Source organism: Pituophis catenifer, unplaced genomic scaffold, assembly GCF_029215685.1.
Source record: "Pituophis catenifer annectens isolate HBS135680 unplaced genomic scaffold, rPitCat1.0.hap2 SCAF_13, whole genome shotgun sequence".
NCBI lineage: Eukaryota > Metazoa > Chordata > Lepidosauria > Squamata > Colubridae > Pituophis > Pituophis catenifer.
The window spans coordinates 518,267-534,506 of record NW_027256893.1 but is presented as its reverse complement, the minus strand read 5'-3'; the positions used below and the strand labels follow the sequence as shown (position 1 = coordinate 534,506).

At 45.0% G+C, this 16,240-nt stretch overlaps 1 protein-coding gene across 1 annotated transcript in view; it reads right to left on the bottom strand.

The window, feature by feature from the left end:
• HYDIN (HYDIN axonemal central pair apparatus protein) overlaps window positions 1–16,240 on the bottom strand; it is a 422,362-nt gene that overhangs the window by 238,345 nt on the left and 167,777 nt on the right. The gene's annotated exons all lie outside the window — the stretch shown is intronic.

Sequence of the window (16,240 nt, the reverse complement as noted above, 5' to 3'; positions counted from 1 at the left end):
ATCAAGAAAATTATATAGAGCCCGGCTTGAACCACATGATTCTGTGGAGCAGTATTTTGTATACATGCAGAGTCTATTTGTTGAGTTAGAACAACATGGCATGAAGATTCCTGAATCTCAGAGGATGCTGTTGGTGTTAAACAGTCTGGATGAAACATTGGACATTGTTTCAGCAGTGTTTGAATGCAAACCAGAGCAGGAGTTGCGTTTGGAAGCCCTTAATCTCTGTTTAATTTCTGAAGAGCAGAAAAGCCATTTTAGAATAAACCACAGGAGAAATTCCTGAGGTGGGGGCCCAAGAAGCAGAGAGAGAAATGTAACAGACTGGCTGTCTGCAGAGACCGGAATACAGCCCAGCAACAGAGACAGTGCTTCATCTGTGGTGAAAAGACACATTTAAAGAAGGACTGTTTGCAAAGGAAAAACTATTTGCAAGGAAGAATATCAACTGATGAACAAGTTGCTGTGGCAAATGTTAAGCTATTGCAATAGCAGAGACAAATGGTTAATAGACAGTGGGGCTAGTCAAACAATCATTAATAATTCTTAATTGTTTTACAGGATGGATCCAGCTGGAGGAGATGCAGTGACTCCATCCATTCTGTTAAAGACATGGACGGGTTGGGAGTGTTACTTGAAACCATGACATGCAGTAGCCTTGTCAGAAGCTACTTCTTGGCCAGAAGGCTAAGGTCATTGGAAGAGGCAGTATGCAAATTCCATATCTGGAAAAGAGGTTTAATGATATATTATGTGCGCCTGAAATGCAGCATAATTTATTGAGTGTCTGTAGTTTAGACAAGCAAGGATTTGAGACCACATTTGTAAATGGGAGGTGTCTCATAAAGAGAAATGGAATATATGAGCACAGGGCATAAAAGAGGATAATCTTTATGTGTTGCAAGGACAAAAGGTTCAATGTGCCCAAACATTTGGAAATGTAGCACGTGATTCATATGTTCATCTCTTGCACAGAAAGCTTGGCCATGCCAGCTTAAGAATTTTGCAAACGATGGAACAGTTTGGAGAAGGATTAAATTTAAAGGAATGTAAGGCATATTTGGGTTGTGCAATATGCAAATCATCAAAGTCCAAAGCATTTCCAGTAAGCAAGAGTAGCACAAGGCAGACAACATGAGCTCTAAAGCTGGTACATGCAGATTTGGTTGGGCCAATGCAAGCCAGTTTGGGAGGAGCAAAGTATGTGCTGGTCTTTGTAGATGACTGCAGTAGGTTTGGGTTCTGCTATTTACTAAAGAGTAAAATAGAGGTGCTACAGAAATTTAAGCAATGAGTAAGCTTCGTAGAAAGAAGATATAAACAGCAAGTATGTCAGTTGCAAACTGACAGAGGTTCAGAATTCATGTCATAAAGTTTTCAACAGTGGTTGGGACAGTTAGGAATAAAACACAGACACACTAATCCATACACAGCAGCTGAGAATGGTGTAGTTGAGAGGTAGAATGGAGTCTTACAAACAATGAAGGACTCACTGCTGGAGGACTCTGGTCTGAGCAGGTCATTGGGGTGAAGCCATGTTGACTGTTAATTATTTAATTCATAGGCTGTGGAGTTCATCTATTAATGATACTTCATATTTATTGTTTATTTATTTATTGGTTCAATTTATATGCTGCCCTTCTCCGGAGACTCAGGGCGGTTTACAATGCGTTAAGCAATATGCAGTGTTATATGGGAGAAAGCCATCTCTGGCACATTTAAGGGTTTTGGAAGCAATGCATGGGTGCATATTCCAAAGGCAATTAGGAGAAAGGGACAACCAAAGGCTAGAAAGCTCAGGTTTGTGGGCTATGAACCAGGCTCAAAGAGTTATCACTTTAGCAATGGGAGCAAAAGAATAGTGATTTTCAGGTCTGCTAGCTTTGCAGAGCAAAATTGGAACAGAATTGATGCAAATTTTTGAAATAATTCACTTAGTGACAGTGATCCACTTAGTGAGGGTAACTCACTTAGTGACAGTGTCAGCATTCAGGGAGGAGAAGCTGAAAAAGATATGACGCAAGAGAGGGTTGAAACACAGGAGCAGTCAATGCCACATAGGTCAGAGCGATGGAACAAGGGGGTTCCACCTGACAGGTATTCTGCTAGTAAAGTTAAGGTGTGTAATGTGAGATATGAGCCAAGGAACTATAAGGAAGTATTGGCATTACCTAAAATTGAACAAATAAAGTGGAAAGAAGCCATGGACAAAGAAATGAAATCCATGGGTGAACATAAAGTGTTCACATCTATGACTTTGCCACAGGGTTGCAAAGCTGTAGGATGTAAATGGGTATACAAGAAGAAAGTACTACCCAATAAAGAGGTCCAATATAAAGCAAGGTTAGTGGCACAAGGTTTTTCCACAGATGAAAAATGTGCACTATGATGAGGTATTCGCGCCTACAGTAAAGAGTGAAAGCATAAGGCTGGCACTAACGTTGGCAGCGGCACGTGGCCATAAAATTTGGCATTTTGACATAACCACTACATTCCTCAATGCAGAATTAGAGGAAGACATTTACATAGTTCAAGCACTAGGGTATGAAAGTAAAAAGCCTAACACGGTGTATAAATTGAAAAAGTCAATTTATGGGCTGAAACAGTCAGCCAGGAATTGAAATACCTGTTTAGATAAGGCACTGAAGGGTCTTGGGTTTGAGAGTTGCAAGGCTGATGGTTGCATAAACACTGGAAAGTTACAAGGTGTGGATTGTCAACTATTAGCATTTGTGGATGATCTTTGTTTCATCACAAAGGATGTATCACAAGTAAAAAGAATTTGATAAGTTAGAGAAGAAATTTGAATTAAAGAATTTGGGAGAAATACAAAATTATCTTGGTATGGAGATACAAGAAACTGAGAAAGGTGGTTATGTTCTTAGTCAAAGACGAAAAATTGAACAGTTGTTGGAGAGGTATAACATGAAAGATTGTAATACTGTTCAAACACCTATGAGCACAGATTTTCATAACAGTTTGGGTGAGGACAAAAGTGAAGCCTGTGATCAAGAGATATAGGGAGCCTGTTTTATCTGTCACAGTCATAGCTTGTGCAGTAAGCATTTTGAGTCGCTTTATTGCTGCACCAATGCAATTGCATTGGATGGGTGTAAAAAAGATTCTCAGGTATTTGAAAGGAACGGTGAATTTGGGCCTTCAAATACAGGTCTCCGAAGAATTAAAATTGAAATGCTATGTTGATAGTGATTATGCCAATGATGTAAAAACCAGAAAGCCCAATTCTGGGATTGTGGCATTGTTTGGAGGGGCTTTAATTGGTTGGAAGTCCAGAAAGCAAACAACCGTAGCCATTTCTACTGCGGAGACAGAATTTATTGCTTTATCTGAAAGTTGTTCAGAGGTAACTTGGTATGTTACAGGATTTAAATGTAAAGGTAGATGAAGCTGTAATGGTGTTTGAGGATAATGCTGCCTGCATTAAAATGGCAACAGGTGACAGAGTAAAAAAATAGAAGCAAGCAAGAGGACTTCCAGTTGGTGCTGTAGCGATCCAGTCGGGGAAATGGCGGGGCTCCCACAAGCCCCGCGAAAACACCAACTGTCGAGCCGCCGTCGACAGGTCTGCAGACCTACCCTGTCCTGCAAGGACAAGGGGAAAGAGAGGGACCCCTTGGACGGCCAAGAGGAACGGGCAGGTTCCTCGGGGCCGGAGGAAACCCTCTGAGCCAGCAGTGAGGGAGCGGCAGCCATGGCGGCTGCCTCAAAGCCGGGGCCAACTGGAGAAGCATCACGCTGGAGGAAGAAGGAAGAGAAAGAGCGAAGTGTTCAGAAGCCGGGTAAGTGAGAGCCAACCCAGGCAGGAACAGCGCTTAAATTATGGATATTTACAAGTGTGCCCCCAGCCTTAATTAGCGGCTATAGACTACCGGGGCAAGAAGATCTCGTAAAATACTTTATAGGAGGAAAAGACCCATTAAGGAATTATGGCTATCACTGACTGATTTGGAATGATTGCTTTTTTGGAAAGTTACAAAACTTTGAAAATTGTTTTTTCTAAATGGGAATGGATTATTTTTGAAGAGAGAAAGAGGGAAGAGGCGATAAACAGGAACTCTTTAAAACAAAGGGAAAAGACAAGAGGATAGCTATACAATACACAAAATGGAGAATTGCCGTGACAAAGTGAAAGTGCAATTGTGGATTGTTAGCAGCTTGGAAGAGAAACTATGTGTCTTGCTATTTAAACAGGATTACTTTGGCAACAAACAAGGAGGTTTGACTCTGGAGGTATTCAATCTGTCTATTGGAGGTTTTATTGATGGAAAGAAAAAAGAAATAAAATGGAACAATTATAATTGAACTAATAAGCGCAGCAACAAAAGAAAAAGGCGTGGCAACAAAAGAAGGGATGATGATATCTTATATGGAAAAAATGACTCAAAAGAACTAAACCTTATAGAACTTTTAACTTTGATAAAATTGAAATTGAAAAGGAACAGTAAAAAGATGAAATGGAATATAGTAGGCTGCAAGATAAGAAAAATAACATAGTTTGATTAAAATAGAAATGTAATGTTTAATGCATTTTGAAGTCTGAATACTGATATGAGGTGTTTTTCTTTTTCCTTTTTTCCTTTGTTCTTTTATTTTTTCTTTTCTTTCTTTTGCTATTTTTTTTCTTCCTCTCTACTTTTACTCTCTCTCTTTTCTCCCTTTCTGTTTCCTTTCTTACTTTTTACTTCCATTTCTTTTAAATTTGATTATATAAATACACATATATTAATTTGGTAGTGAAATAAAATTATAAATGATTGAACAAGAAGATGATTTTTTTAAATGTTTTGAATGCTTAAATGAATTTTTGAGTTTTATAATAAATATGAATAGAGGTGATTTTAAAGGAATTTATAATCCAGGAAAAAATATGTGAGAAGATATCTGTTAAAATATATGTTGAGTTAAAAATTGTGGGAGAATGTGTTGAAAAAGCAATTTATGTAATATGCTGTGAATTAGTTAAAATAAAACAGCTAAAATAATAGATGTAAGCATGGAGGAAAGCATGCTGGTAATATCAGCCAAACAAGATATGGAGATTTGGAGGAGAATATGCTGGAAATCAGCCAAAATAAAACATGCTGGAAATCAGCCAAATAACAGTGGGAGGTTTGGAGGAGATTTTGCTGGAAATCAGCCAAACAATGGAAGGAGGTATGGAGGTGACTATGCTGGAAATCAGCTAAAATAAAACATGCTGGAAATCAGCCAATCAAAAGTTGGAAGTGTGGAGGAGAATATGCTGGAAATCAGTCAAAATAATAATATGCTGGAAATCAGCCAAATAACAGGAGGAGATATGGAGGAGGATATGGATTTTGAGATAAATCTGTGTAATATGAAATATGTAAAATTAAAGGTAAATTGATAAAGTTTAAGATTTAAAGATTTGATGAAGGGGTCTAGAGATTAAGAAATATGGATGATTTATAAATTGAAATAAAAAATAGAGCTGTAGTTAATTTGAAATTAAGATGTGTGGTGATAAAATTGTAAGGTAAATAATTAGACCAAGAGGTTAGAATATATATTTTTTTAAAAAAATGTTTTGATATTGATGTTAAAAGGTGTAATGAAGGGAGCTTGGGAAAGAACCAGACATAATTGAATTTATAAATGAGCATAATAATGAATTAAGCTTCTATGTGGAAATTAAATTGGTGGTGATATAATAGAATGGTTCTGATCTAGATACTAGAATTTATGTCAAAAAAATTTTTTTTATGTTTTGATTTTTACTTTTAAAAGATGTAATGGAAAATAGGGAATGGAGCTTTTTAAAATTTAGTAAGTAAGTAAGCTTTTATTGCGGTCAGAGACCAAATTAAAATAGACAAAGAAAGGGAGCATATTTTACAAATATGGATAGATCATGGGACAGTACATCATCTACTGCCTCAAATACAATCTGTACTGTCAATACTAGTGATCCTCTGCTGTCGGGCTTACCCGTCTCTTTTCCCGTTTTTTTCCAGCCACGACTGCAGCAAAAGGGAATGGAGCTTTTTAAAATTTAAGCGATTGTACCTATCTATGATTGGATCAAGACTTTGCTCTTGAAAGAGATATATTTTATGTTTTATGTTGGAAAAAAATAAAAAAATACTTTGCAAAAAAAAAAAAAAATAGAAGCAAGCATGTGGACATTAAATATTGTAATGTAAGAGAAGCCATCAAATGTAAATTAATTAGCTTGCTTCACTTTTCTTCAGAGGACAATCTGGCAGACATAATGACCAAGCCATTGGGTGCAGTGCACCATGGGAAGAATATCAAGTTATTTGGATTTATGTCTATTCCAGTTATGAAGGGAGGAGTGTCAGTATATTCATGAACTGGAATAGGGCATAGCAACAGATCAGCCAATGGGGAAACTGTTTGGTAACTGAAACGGACATTGGCCATTTTCTGAATGTCCATTTTCGAAGCACTGCGAAGATATTCCACGTATGGGTTAATCTCTCATTTATTTGCTCAAGACTGAGTGTAATTTTTTTTTCTTTTTCCATGACCACACCACCTACTTCCTGTGGTCTTCAGTCTTTTCATGAAGATGTAATCATCCAAGAACTTGTATCACAAAGAAACAAAAGAAAGAACACCCACCCCTGCCAGGATCAGGCAGCCTACAGGGCGGGTTGGAATGTCTTCACAGCACTTCAAAAATGGACATTCAGGTAAGCCAATGTCCGTTTTCCAAAGCGCTGCTCTGACATTCCACGTATGGGACATACCCAAGCTTACAGACTCTGGGCTGGGGTCTGACTGATCCCCTGGTCCTGGTTGGAAATGACACTTTGCAAAACTCTTCTCCCAAACAATGCTTCCGCAGAGGCAAAAGTGTCCAATTTGTAATGTCTGACAAAAGATGACAAGGACAACCACGTGGCTGCTCTACAAATGTCTGAAATAGAAGCTTGAGTGGCCCAAGCAGCCATGGTAGCCACGTTGCGAGTAGAATGGACCAAAATACGTCCAGGTAAGGGTTTGGCCTTGAGCTCATATGCTTTCGTGATACAGGCTTTCAGACACCTGCCCACTGTAGCAGAAGAAACCTTTCGACCCATAGATGAAGGATGAAAGGATACAAACAAGGCTTCAGTCCGATGAAAGGAAGCTGTTCTTCTTATATACCTGTGGAGAGCCCTGCAAACATCTAACGTGTGCCATCTGACTTCGGATGTTGTGGACAGAAATCAGGAAGAATAAGTTCCTGCACCTGGTGAAACCAAGAATTCACCTTAGGCAGCAAGGCCGGGTCCATTCGTAAAACCACTCTGTTAGTATGGAAAATACAGAGGTCCTTCCAGATCGATAAGGCTGCCAGTTCCGAAATTCTTCTACCTGATGTGATTGCTAGAAGAAAGGCAACCTTGAGAGTCAGAAAACGTAGACTGATGGAACCCAACAGCTTAAACGGAGAAGATGTGAGGGCTTGAAGCACCAGAGACAAATCCCATGTAGGGTAACGATGCACCACAGGAGGGCTGAGATTGGCAGCTCCTTGGAGAAAACAACGAACCCTTAGATGTTGAGAAAGGGACCAATGGGAATCACAGGTAAGTATCGCCGATAAGGTGGCCACCTGTTGACGTAAGGTGGCCGGTGCCAAACCATTGTCTAGTCCTACTTGCAGAAACTCCAAAACCTCCGGAACCAAAGCCGACGTAGGGTCTACATGTACCTTCACACACCACCAACAAAAGGCTCGCCAGGAAGCGTCGTAAATTCTGTTTGTAGATCACAGTCTGGATGCCTGCATCGTATGTATCACCTTGTCAGAAAGGTTGGCCTTACTCAGAAGGACCCTTTCAAGTGCCAAACGGTTAAATGGAGCCATTGGATCTCCAGATGGAGAACGGCCCCTTGGCTGAGCGAAATCCTGTCTCGTGGAATCCTTCGTGGAGGAGACACAGAGAGACTGACTAGGTCTGCGAACCAAGACCGGTGAGGCCAATGAGGAGCGACCAGAAGAAGTTCCGCTCGTTCTGTCAACAGCTTGCGAAGCACTCTTGGAATTAGTGGAATGGGCGGGAACGTGTAGAGCAGTCCCCGCAGCCAGTGGCACCAAAGAGCGTTGTAATTCTCCACTCCTGGAATTCGAAACCTGGAGAAGTACCTTGGTAGCTGTGCGTTCTTTGGACTGGCGAAGAGGTCGAGAATGGGAACAGACTTTGATCCTGAGGTTCCTCAAGTAGTCCCATTGTCACCCATATTGGTAACCACTTTAGCCTTATGGAGCAAGGACTTAAAGAGTGATGGGTGGAACAGACCAAGAAAGCCTGGCCTACCAGGTCTCAGCCCTTCATCCTCCAAAAATTCCATCTCTTCCGGACATTCCTCCCCTTGCGAAGAAACTTCACCACTAGAAGACTCGTGTTGTGAAGGGGAAGTCTGTCTGCCAGTCATTTTGTCTCCATGTTAACAGCGCCCATCTAACTGCAAACGCTTCTTTCTCCCATATGGCCCATCTCCTTTCTGTCTCGGATAGTTTACGGGATGTGTAAGCACAGGGTTGTAATATTCCATTCTCATTCTTTTGCAAGAGTATTGCTCCTACGGCGACGTCGCTAGCATCAGCTTGTACTACAAAAGGCTGTTCTATGTCGGGGTGTTTGAGCACAGGTTCAGCTGCAAACAATCGTTTAAGTTTTTCGAAAGCGGCCTGACAGTCCATAGTCCATTCTAGTGGTTTCGAGGGTTTGGGTTTTACTTCTCCTTTGGTTTTTAGCAAGTTTGTAATTGGCAGTGCGATTTTTGCGAAAGAGGGGATAAATTGTCTATACAAATTAGCAAACCCTAAGAAACTCTGCAACTGTTTACGGGTGCGTGGTGCGGCCCATTCCATTACTGCCCGGACCTTTTCCAGGTCCATCTCTATTCCCTCATGCGATATACGATATCCAAGATAGTCTATTTTGTCTTGATGGAATTCACATTTAGAAAGTTTGGCATAGAGTTCAGCTGCTCTGAGTTTATTCAAGACCGCTCGAACCAATCTTACATGGTCGGCCATGTTGTCAGAATAAATTAGAATATCATCCAAATAGACCAACACCCCCTTATATAGATGCTCATGCAACACTTCGTTGATCAACTGCATGAACACGGCCGGGGCCCCCTGTAGTCCAAAAGGGAGTACTCTAAATTGGAAACATCCCAGTGGGCAATTAAATGCTGTCTTCCATTCATCTCCCTCTTTTATTCTCACTCGGTAGTATGCCTCTCTTAAATCAAGTTTGGTAAATAATTTTCCCTTCCCTAAATGGGCCAACATGTCCTTCATAAGTGGGAGGGGATAGACATTTTCCACGCAAATGGCGTTCATGTTTCTATAATCAACAACTAATCTGAAGGATCCATCTTTCTTTTCGCGGAACATTACTGGCGCTGCCACCTTGGGTTTGGCTCGTTCGATGAATCCCCGTTCTAAGTTTTTGTCAATAAAATTTCGCAATTCCCCCAATTCTCGAGGTGTCATGGGGTATATTTTAGGTTTGGGAAGCTTCACCCCTGGAAGTATTTCAATGGTGCAGTCAGTGGCCCTGTGGGGAGGCAGAGCATCTGATGCTTTTTCACTAAACACTTCCTTGAGGTCCCAATATTCCTTTGGAATTTTCTCTTCTCCCTCAATATAGTTAATGGCTACTGCTGCCCTTTCTGGTCTTATGTCGTCCCTTAGGGAGGGGCCTTCCTTTCCCGGAGTTGGTTCTGCCGTACGGATGCGCAGGACCCCCGTTTTCCAATTTACTCGTGGGTTCCATTTACGAAGCCAAGGCAGTCCTAGAATGAGGGGCCTTTCCATGCCAGGTGCTACGATAAAGCTGAGCTTCTCTACATGATTCCCCAACTGTAGTTCAAGGGTTCGGTCATAAAACTAGCTGGGCCCCCTCCTGCAATCGACCCGTCTAATTGACAAAATGCAATGGGTCTTTTTAAAGTTTTCAGTCTCAGTCCCATTTCCTCCACTACTTTGGGGCTAATTATGCACCTAGTGCACCCCGAGTCCAACAGGGCTAACAATTGCGCGTGAGTTCCTGTGGAGGGCACCCTTACTTCTACGGGGATGAGTAAGGGTTTTTCCGTGTGACTCACCCGTTCGTCGGTGTCAGAGTCGGAGTCTGTCTCGCTGTCATCATTGTTGGTCGGAGTTCCCAACTCACCCTGGTTCCGGGGAGTGAACTCAACGACTTCTCCTTTCAGGGCGGTGCCGCGGGTTTTGGCGGGTATTTTATTGCCTTTCTTTTGGCTGGCCCCGGTGGCTTTTGGCGGTGGTTTGGAGAAACATTCGGCCGCCCGGTGACCCTCCTTCCCACATTTGAAACAGGTGAAGGGCTTTGACTTGGGTTTGAATTCGGTCTTCCCGCCAATCATCTTGGCCGTCCCCTTACGGTAGAAAGAGGATGACTGGTCCCCCATCCGCCTTCCTCGGAGTTCACTCCGTTTCAGCTCGATCTCCACATCCTCAGCTACTATGTACCATCTATCCAAATCATCGGGGACCCCCATGCTCCTGCAGTCTCGATATATCTCTTCATTCAATCCATCTTTGAAACTCTCCAAAAGAGCCATTTCTGACCAGCCTGTCATATAGGGTGCCAGTTCACGAAACTCTTGGATATACTCTGCCACCGGCCTCCGGTCCTGCTGAATGCTCTTCATTCTGAGTCTCACCTTTCGTTCAGCTAAATGGTCTTCAAAACGCCTTCTAAGGGCCCTCATGAACTGGTTGTAATTTCTCAGCAAGAGGGAGTTGTTATTGTGGAGAACCACCATCCACTCAGCCGCTACTCCCTCTAGGGCATTCGCAACGCTTCTGACTTTAGCCGCCTCTGTTTCGTAGTCCTCCCCCCAATCCTGCATGTGGTTCCACACTTGGGTCAGGAAAAATCCCAAGGTTTTAGGATTCCCATCAAACTTCCCAGGAAGGGGGGGGATTTTTGGCTTTTTACGTCTGCGGGGGGGGGGGCTGCAGGGCTGGGGTTCTCGGGCCGGCTGCATCTCTTCCTCGAGCTGCCGAAGCCTGGGATGTTCCCTCCTCAAACTCTTCCTCTCCCCCGCAGGCTGTCTCTTCGGGCTCCCCTCTGGGGTCTGCTTCCCCCTTCTCCACAGGAATTTCAAAAGACTCATGTTTTTTTCTGCTTTCTTCCACATCACGGATAAGCTGCAAGGCTTGATCTATCATGAGACGTTCCTTCTGCTGTTGCATCCACACTGCCTCCCTTTTACGGGATCTGGAAGTCGTCACTCCCCGGGGATTCTCCCCCCAGTCCGGCAGTCTCCCCACTCCTTTGGACCATCTAGCTTCCTCTGGCTCCAAACGGAGTTTTTCCAACCATTCTGCAGTTTCTCTTTCCGACTGGAGGGCGGTTGAACTCGTTGCCCCCATCTTCCCTTCTTCATCACTCCCTCGATCTGACATACTTTGGATTTTCAGTCCCCTCGGTTTTTTGTCCGGGATGACTGGTTGTGACTTCCAGCTTAATGTCAGGTATGCTTCCTTCAGTATCCAGGAAAGAAAAACCCAAACTCAAGCATTTTGAAGAATTTGGTACTTTTACTGAATATGAAATGATTAACAACCCAGGTAAAGCTGGAAGTGAGCAAAACGCACGAAATGCATCTACTAAGCTTCTTCCCCCCCTCGTGTTTATAAATCATCAGCCAATCCAAAGGTCTTCCAAAGGTCAGGTGGCAACACGTCTGGCAGCGTCATTCATCAGGAATGTCGGACAGTTGGTCAGCCATCCCCTTTTGAAAATTTAGTTTCGTTTCTCACGAAGCCCCTCCTACAAAGACAAAACCAACTCCTGCTCCCTTCCCCCCCTTAGCTCCATACTAATCCCTCCCCCCCGTTTCTTATGGCAGCTGAAGCAGGCAAGCTGAGGCTGACACCTGGCCTACCAGGTCTCAGCCCTTCATCCTCCAAAAATTCCATCTCTTCCAGACATTCCTCCCCTTGCGAAGAAACTTCACCACTAGAAGACTCGTGTTGTGAAGGGGAAGTCTGTCTGCCAGTCATAGCAAGCTGAATTTGCTGAATAGGTCTGGTTGCCAACAAAGGCACCTGACCGGCGTGCTGAATACCCACTGCCAGCATTTTGGACAGGGTATCAGAAATCAAAGCCTGGATATCCAAAGGTTGAACAGACGAAGATTGCTCTTCTGCACACAACCCTGCTGCAGTTGGAGTAAATGTGGCCTCAGGAACCTGATGGCCAGGTGCCAACTGACCACTAGTCCCCACCTGTGGTGTGCTCTGGCCTGCCACAGGATCAACTTGCACAACCTCAGGCAATGGCTGGGAAGACATTCCAGGCTCAGATGTAGCCCAACTTTGGCTTGAAGCAGCAGCAACAGGAAGTAACACCGCTGGAGCAGCTGATATGGCAGCAGATGTGGAAGCACACAGATGTTCTGCAACCAAGGCAGTGTGCTGTGCCTTATCAAACTGTTTCTCTAAGGATTTGTGGCGCCTGCCCGCATCTTTGTCTGCCCCTGCAGTCCATCTTGCAGATCCTCCTGATGAAGGTCTAGCTTTGGCTGACTTACTTCTGGTAGATTTAGAAGTACGTTTAGAACCAGCCCTTGTGACCCTATGAAGCCTTGGAGGGCTAACAGTAGGTTCTAAGTCAGAAGATACATTAGAGGCAGACATGATAAATAGATTATTTCCAATAAGTCCACAAAGCATTTCCTGGTCGACGGAGTTTGCATCGGAGTTCCGGTCAGTAACTCTGTAGCCGCTCAACACATGCTGCAGCTGCGATTGTGGTAAGGGCTCTGTTAACTCCCAGTCACCCCACACACACACACACACCAGCTGCAACACAAACCTCGGAGGCGCCCAAACAGGACACACATCGGACTGCTGCTTCCTCAAAAAAATAAACAATCAGGGTGGGGGAAGACAATCTGGATTTCGCAGAGATGTCTAACCCACCACCAGCAGCAAAGGAGATCAAATTTTCCTACCTAGTTTAAATGTGCAGCTCCAGGCTCCATGTAACAATTTCAGAAAAATCTTAAAGTAACTACAACGAAGAAATTCCAAATAAACAACCAAAAAAAAAAAAACCAAAGGAAAACTTTTAAAAACAAGAACTATAGGTTAATCTGGTCTCTATTTGCCAGAGAACTGAAACTCAAGTCTTGATTAATAGAGTGAAAAGACTGAAGACCATAGGAAGTAGGAGGCGTGGTAATGGAAAAAGAAAAAAATTGCACTCAGTCTTGAGCAAAAAGATGAGAGATTAACCCATACATGGAATGTCAGAGCAGCGCTTTGGAAAATATAGTATTTGTTGTATGGGGCCCGGGTGTGTCTTATCTATTCTGTATATAATCTTGAGGGCACTAGCTTCTCTCTCCTCCTTTTTTGACTTCTCCATTTTGTGCTTCCATTTTGTGCTGTGTTTGTAATTGCTATTTCTCTTATTTTATTTATTTATTTGATTTGTTTGTTTGTTTTTTGCTTTAATTTATATGCCTGTAGTACAGTGGACTAAAGCACTGTAATTAACATCTGCTGCTTGCAATTACTGCGAGTTTGAATCTCACCAGGCTCAAGGTTGACTCAGCCTTCCATCCTTTCAAAGGTAGGTAAAATGAGGACCCAGATTGTGGGGGCAATAAGCTGACTTTGTATAAATATACAACAGTATGAAGGCTATTGCTTAACGCATTGTAAGCCGCCCTGAGTCTCCGGAGAAGGTCGGCATATAAATTAAAGCAAAAAAAACCAAAAACCCTGAAAGGATGGGATCAAGCCAGCCAGGCTAGATGAAATAAATGAGTTTTCAGGACCCAACGAAAAGTCTGGAGGTCTGGTATTGTGCGTATCTCTGGGGGTAGGTTGTTCCAGAGGGCAGGTGCCGCCACAAAGAAGACTCTCCCCCTGGGGGTCACCAGCTGACATTGTCTGGCCGACGGCACCCTGAGGAGGCCTTCTCTGTGCGAGGTTATTGGTGGCAGAAGGCGGTCTCGTAGATACCCCGGCCCTAAGCCATGGAGCGCTTTAAAAGTGGTCACCAACACCTTGAAGCGCACCCGGAAGACCACCGGGAGCCAGTGCAGCTCGCGCAGGAGAGGTGTCACATGGGAGCTACTCATCGCTCCCATAATCCCCCACGCAGCCGCATTCTGGACCAACTGGAGCCTCCGGGTGCACCCCAAGGGGAGCCCCATGTAGAAAGCATTGCAGTAGTCCAGGCAGGAAGTGACGAGTGCCTGAGTGACCATGTGTAGGGAGTCCTGATCCAGAAAGGGACGCAACTGGCGTATCAGGCGAACCTGATAAAAAGCCCCCCTGGCCATGGCCGTCATATGCTCTTCTAAAGACAGCCGTGTATCCAGGAGGACACCCAAGTTGCGAACTCTCTCCGTGGGGGCCAGTGATTCGCCCCCAATAACCAGCGATGGCACCAGCTGGCTATATCGGGACGCCGGAAGCCACAGCCACTTGGTTTTGGAAGGGTTGAGTCGGAGCCTGTTTCTCCCCATCCAAGCCCGCACGGCCTCCAGGCACCGGGACATCACTTCAAGGGCATCGTTGGGGTGGCCTGGGGTGGAGATGTACAGCTGGGTGTCATCAGCGTACTGATGGAACTCCACCCCAAAGCCACGGATGATCTCACCCAGCGGCTTTACATAAATGTTGAACAGAAGGGGTGAGAGGACCGACCCTTGTGGCACCCCACAAACAAGGCGCCTCGGGGTCAACCACTGCCCCCCTGCCAACACAGATTGCGACCGGTCAGAGAGATAGGAGGAGAACCACCGCAAAATGGTGCCCCCCCACCCCCAACCCCTCCAACCGATGCAACATGATACCATGGTCGATGGTATCAAAAGCCGCTGAGAGATCTAACAGGACCAGGATAGAGGAGCAACCCCTATCCCGAGCCCTCCAGAGATCATCCACCAACGCGACCAATGCCGTTTCCGTGCTGTGCCCAGGCCTGAAGCCGGACTGGAGCGGATCTAGATAGACAGCTTCATCGAGGTACTGTGGAAGCTGCCGCGCCACCACACTCTCAACAACCTTCGCAATAAAATGAAGGTTGGAGACTGGACGATAGTTAGCCAAAACAGCCGGATCCAGAGAGGGCTTCTTGAGGAGGGGCCTCACCACCACTTCTTTCAAGGTGGCCGGCAGGACACCCTCACTCAAAGAAGCATTAATAATCATCTGGAGCCAGCCTCGTGTAACCTCCTGGTTACATCTAAGTAATCAGGGGAAGCCCACGGCCAGGGGGTTAATCAAGTTGATCCAAGTTCCGGAAAAGGGGTATCCAGTCAGATCCAAGTCAATAAACTCCACTGCTCTCTCACAGCAGTGGATGGAGTCTTAAGCCATTTCGGGGCCAGATGTCGACACCAGCTGCCCTCTCACGAAAGCTGGGAAGAGCCAAGAATCGCAGTGTTCGTCCGACTCCATACCAGACTTGAGATCCAAGGTATATCCCTCTACAATTGGGAAGCATTGATGACAACCATCAATCTGCAGGACCACAGGCCAGGAAGAGACTCCGGTGGCTGCACCTTAGGCGAATCAGGAGGCCATAAAAACGTCCACGGGAGGCAGATGTCACATTGTTCAGAGGCCACCTCCAGATGATAAATAGCCTCGCGGAGGCTAAGAGACCACACGAGGCACAGAAGACCTGGCCAGAAATCTTTCACGGCCAGTGGGGTCAACAATGCCTCTAGCTCATCCCCATCCACATGAGGGAGGGGGGAGAGCCTCTGGAACGACCAGGGGCGGGCCTTCTCCAAGTGGGTCACCCCCCCATGGCTGCAACAGGCAGTCCCAAAAACAAACGTTGGTAGCATAGTTGGTATAATGGTCAGAGTGCCCCTCGCTCTCCCAATGCAGGCCTCCTGTCCCTCTTCGCCCTCTCTGATGTCATCCCCCGCAGCCGCTCGTCCTAGCGCCGCAGCCAGCGCCAACATCGACGTCGCCAGCCCTCTGAAGTCACCTTCATCCACCGCTGGGTCTTGCAGGAAACTCCTGCCATCCCCACGGATTCCCCTGGAGCCCCAACGAGGGGCAGCATCGCCGATGCCGACGCTGCCATTCCGCCAGCCCGGCGGCCGTGGGGAGATGCCGAGGCCACTCTCACCCAGCTGCAAAGCCGCAGCATAGCCGCTTCCGCCTCGTCCTGGCCATTGCGTCCTGGAGAGCAACGAGCTCTCAAGATGTCAAAAAAGATCGGTG